The sequence below is a fragment of the Salvelinus alpinus genome, chromosome 2 (assembly GCF_045679555.1).
Source record: "Salvelinus alpinus chromosome 2, SLU_Salpinus.1, whole genome shotgun sequence".
NCBI classification, from domain to species: Eukaryota; Metazoa; Chordata; class Actinopteri; order Salmoniformes; family Salmonidae; genus Salvelinus; species Salvelinus alpinus.
The window spans coordinates 39805846-39810867 of NC_092087.1; the positions used below are offsets into that span (position 1 = coordinate 39805846).

The following is a 5022-nucleotide window of genomic DNA, read 5'->3' on the forward strand; positions in this document are numbered from 1 at the left end:
CTATAATTAACTTTCATTAAACAGAGATCGATAAAGCAGTGCAAGGATTAAAACAGGGTCCATACATTATACACTGTTTTACAAGGAAGCTTTTAACGACCTTGTATATTTGACTGCGCTGAGGCACGTTGCCATGGGAACGCGGATGGGGGATTTAAGGAGGCTGGGCAGTATATTTTATTCCCCCTTTTTTATGTGTTTCTGCCTTCATTTATATTTGATCTGCCTTTGGCTGCCTGGAGTGAGACTGCTCTAAAAAAAAATATACAAAAAACTGCACAGAGAAAAAAGGAGGAGGGGAGCCTCTCTTACCCTTGGCTGCAGATGAATATGACTAGTATTATCAGACACATCAGAGGGTAAAGGCATTTTGGACCATACATCATCAAGGGTCACTCAGGGAAGCCTTGTAGATTAGTTGTAGATGGCAGATGGGGATGTTCTTGAGCCCAAGAAGGATACAGAGTTAGAGGCCTTAAGATAGACAATCATAATATTAACTGAGAGTGAGAGCGAATGAAAAGGAGCAGATTAGGGAAGGAAGGGTGGACTTGTTGTAGAGTGGTGGTGTGATATGTGATGCCATAGTAGAGGGGTAGTGGGATTCTCAAAGAGGGTAGCTCTAATGTTTGCATTTTAGCACAGAGCGACTCCGATTTCCACAAACCAGGTTTCAGACTCAGAGCAGGCTGTAAAAGCAACTGCATGAGACCGTTGATTTTATAATGAGCGCTTTTCCTCCATCTCAGATTCAGGTGTGGGAGGGATAGGGCCAGAGGATTATGTAGAGGAGGTTGGTTTCAGAATGTAGATGTTTTAGTGCTAAAGAAGGTTGAGAAGAATGCAAGAATATGTTAGACTGGACTGATGGGGGGCACAGGTGTTTGTGTGTGGGAGGGAGGAAAGTGCATGGAGCGGACTACTGCAAAAGGTAAGTTGCTGGGTAGAGAGGGAGTATTGGAGAATAGTAAGAGAGTGTAGAAATTGGAAAGAGGACCAGAGGCAGAGTAGCCGTCAGTCGACCGCCTTCCTGATCTTCCGCTCCATCCAGCCAGTCTGTGATAGAGTATGGACCGTTTGTTTTAACGGTGCCTCCAAAATCACAGGATAGAGATGAGCATAAAATCGGTAAACAGAGAGTGTTTTATTGCAAAAACTCATCCACACAGTGTGAAGCACTCTGAAAGTAAACCAAAGAGGGAACTTGTTCATTCTATCACTCTTGTGCACACTTTTACAACTCTACACACATCTTTACAGCCTACTCCCAAATGTATCGGGCTAGTTTATAGCACCTAGATAAAATGTATACCAAGATAAAAATAGTGTAATGGACAGATTGCTTTCAACTAGCCGGCTATCTAAACTTGTAGTAATGATCCAATTACCGACCGGGGGGGGCCCCATTGATTTTGTTAGTCACTTTCACTTCAATATCATATTCAAAACGGCAAACAGTTCTCTCTACCCAATGGCAAAATGTGTAGAATTGCCCCTGGCAATATTTTTCTTAGTGTCCCCAAAAGGCTAGGGCTGGCTCTGACTGCATATGTGGGTATGCAGACCCACGAGCCACTGCTGCCCCTCATGATGAGTACAGATTTTTTGTGGCCCCCTTCAAAGTTGCCCATCACTGTTTGTAGGATATTCAATCAACTTGTCCTCGTTTTTTTACCACAAGGGGGAGCAGTCAGCAAGCTCACAATGAAAGAGGGAGATGGTGAGACATTTGGTTGAGGCTCTGTGGATGGATGCAAGCGAGAGAGAATGGGCATAGTAGTTAATAATGGTTGGAGAGAGAGAGAGAGCGGGAGAATGAGTAATGCTGTGGTGAATACTGAACACTGTGTGTGACTAGTGATGGATCATCCCCACACTGCTTCCAGCACTGGTCTTTATTTCCCCCTACTCCCATCCCTCCCTATGTGGCTCTGCTCTACTCCCGCTGGCCTACTCCAGCTGATGCATTACCTCTATAACACTCAAATCATTTTTTGGGGGAGGAAAATCATTATCATTTTATAGATGCTCTTATTCCCGCTGTTCTTTAATTCAGGGGCGCTGCTGCAGTGCTTTACATATTCTCACACATGAAGAGGAAAGGAACAGGGCGGTTTTAACAGCAGTCAGCACTGTGTATGTACAGTCGGAAAATAAACTGGTTAGTTACGGGGGGAGATAGTGGAGGGTTTGGCAGAAGGCCAGAATGGTCAGCTTATGATTGGGTTGTTGTGGTCTGGTCTTCACCCTTACTGGTCTTGTGCCCCTCCTCATCCTTAGTCCAGATTGATAGAAGGACACATACACACAGAAAAACACAGAAAACAACTCAAGTGAGGATTTCAGGGATATTGATATGCATGTACTGATGTCATTTGGTATGTTTTGTTAATAACATGCTTTTGTGTTATTTGGATGAGCCACAGTCTTATATACTGAACAAAAATATAAACACAACATGTAAAGTGTTGGTCCCATGTTTCATGAGTTGAAATAAAAGATCCCAGAAATGTTCCATATGCACAAAAAGCTTATTTATCTCAAATTTTGTGCACAAATGATTATCCATCCACCTGACAGGTGTGGCATATCAAGAAGCTGAATAAACAGAAGTATCATTACACAGGTGCATCTTGTGCCAGGGAAAATAAAAAGCCACTCTAAAATGTGTAAGAAAAAATGAATTCTTATTGGCTGGGCCTGGCTCCCAAGTGGGTGGGTTTATGCCCTCCCAGGCCCACCAATGGCTGCGCTCCTGCCCAGTCATGTGAAATTCATAGATTAGGGCCTAATTCATTTATTTCAATTGACTGATTTCCTTCTATGAACTGTAACTCAGTAAAATATTTTAAATTGTTGCGTTTTATATTTTTGTTAAGTATATTTTGCTGTGTCCATTACGTATTCTGTGTTTTGGTGGTATGTATATAGTTTGACTTTGGCTGTAATATGGTGGCCTACTGTCTCTGTCTGGGGACACTCGACACTCCGGTGAGAGGAGCGTTCCAGGGCGTCATTCCAGTAGGGTAGTCTGGGTGTCTGGTAGTGTAGTGGAGACGTAGGCTTCTCATCCTCTGAAGAGGGTTTCTCATCCTCAGACGATTTGTCATATTAGGAGTCATCGCCACGAGATGCAAAGGAAGACAGGGTGTCTCTTTAAATATGAGTTTATGAGCATCCAAGAATGTGACGACGTCTGTACTATACTGTATATGACTGTAATTTATACTGTGAGTGCCTGGCTTTGGGTCTGTACATAAGCCTCTGTGGTATTGATAATATTCACTGGTTGAGTAGTAGAGAGCCACTCCCTTCCTCTTATTGTCTGTAGCCACTTCCAGCCTCTGCTCCAGCTGATGCATGTAGTCCAGCAGGTCCTGTATGTATTTGAATGTGTACACAGCAACCATTACATGGTAAGACTAACAGAGATCGAAACATCCACATGGTTTACTCAAACCAAATCTTACACTAAAATGTCATTTTTAGATCTTATTTTATAAATAGTCATGCCACACATAACAGCAGTTAAATATACACTGAGTTGCACCCCCCTTTTGCCCTCAGAACAGCCTCAATTCATGGGGGCATGGACTCTACAAGGTGTAGAAAGTGTTCCACAGGTATGCTGGCCCATGTTGACTCCAATGCTTCCCACAGTTGTGTCAAGTTGGCTCTATGTCTTGATACAGGGGGAACTGTTGAGCATGAAAAACCTAGCACCATTGCAGTTCTTGACACACACGGGTGTGTCTGGCACCTACTACCATACCCCGTCCAAAGGCAGTTCAATCTTTTGTCTTGCCCATTCACCGTCTGAATAGCACACACGCAATTCATGTCTCAATTGTCTCAAGGCTTAAAAATCCTTCTTTAACCTGTCTCCTCCCCTTCATCTACACTGATTTTAAGTGGATTTAAGAATGACATCAATAAGGGATCATAGCTTTCACCTGGTTAGTCTGTCATGGAAAGAGCAGGTGTTCTTAGTGTTTTGTAAACTCGGTGTATAGACATAAATCCACCTGATTATAAATGGCACATAGCCTGATCCTTGCCTGTCTCTCTAGCTGTTGCTGCTCCTTCTCCTTCAGGTTCATTCTCAGGCTGGCCTTCATCTCGCGCTCCTCCCTGCGGGCATCGCTCAGCAGCACCTGCAGGGGGCACTGGTGTGTTTAGAGTCGGTAGGCTAAGTGTGACTTCCAGCCTCTTGTGAATCACTGTGGGGAGCAGTGTGATGGATGGGTGTTGATGCCAGGCTGCCAGCATATGTGTCTTTCTGTGTTTACTGTGAACGTGGCAGAGGATGTTTAAAATAAAATAAAAAAGGAAACCGTTTCCGATATGATCTGAATGTCCGATGCGGACAGATTAGAGAAACTAGGGGAATGGCAGTTATATTTAGGATGTGTGTTTTTGTGTGCCAATAATGGTCTATGGTTTATGTGTTTTGTGTGTAGCCTACCTATTGCAATACACTTGACTATATTACCCTGTTGCAATCCTTCTCTTTTCCAAGCTCCATTTCTAGTTTCTCCCTATTAATCTTATTCTCTTGGAGCCACTCCTCCTTCCACTGCATGTCGCAGATCAATTTCTGCACCCTCCCTTTATCAAGCTACAGCAAGGGAAGATGAATAGATAGATGAGAAATAGGATACACATACAGTGCTTTGTAAATACATATAGAAATTAGTAATGGGAGAAAAAGTTGATACAATTGCATATCAAAATATTATTTTTGACAATATGTTGTATTGTTTTAAAGATATCGCAGTATAATTGTTGGGCTAGTTGGTTGTACGTGCACCAAAACTCCAGTATTTTCCCTTCATATCGTGTTCTCCATCTTCTTTTTAAATAGGGAGCCCACTTTGTTTTCAGCACTTTTATTTCGATGACTGATCAAAACTTGTTTTTCTCATGGCTCTCTTTTGTCCCTCTGTAGCAGACATATGGTGGGTCAGGGTCAGTCCTTGCCATTCTGCCGCCATAGGCAAGACCAAACAATGCCTCTCCCCC

The 5022-nt window shown here is 43.0% G+C and overlaps 1 long non-coding RNA gene across 1 annotated transcript; it reads right to left on the minus strand.

Annotated features, from left to right (window-relative positions):
• Positions 1 to 1129: 1129 nt before the first annotated feature.
• LOC139550889 (uncharacterized) lies at positions 1130 to 3375 on the minus strand. Its single transcript, XR_011670148.1, has 2 exons — positions 2962 to 3375; positions 1130 to 2275 (listed from the first exon to the last, which is right to left on the minus strand). It is a non-coding gene; the product is annotated as an uncharacterized lncRNA (long non-coding RNA).
• Positions 3376 to 5022: the final 1647 nt, after the last annotated feature.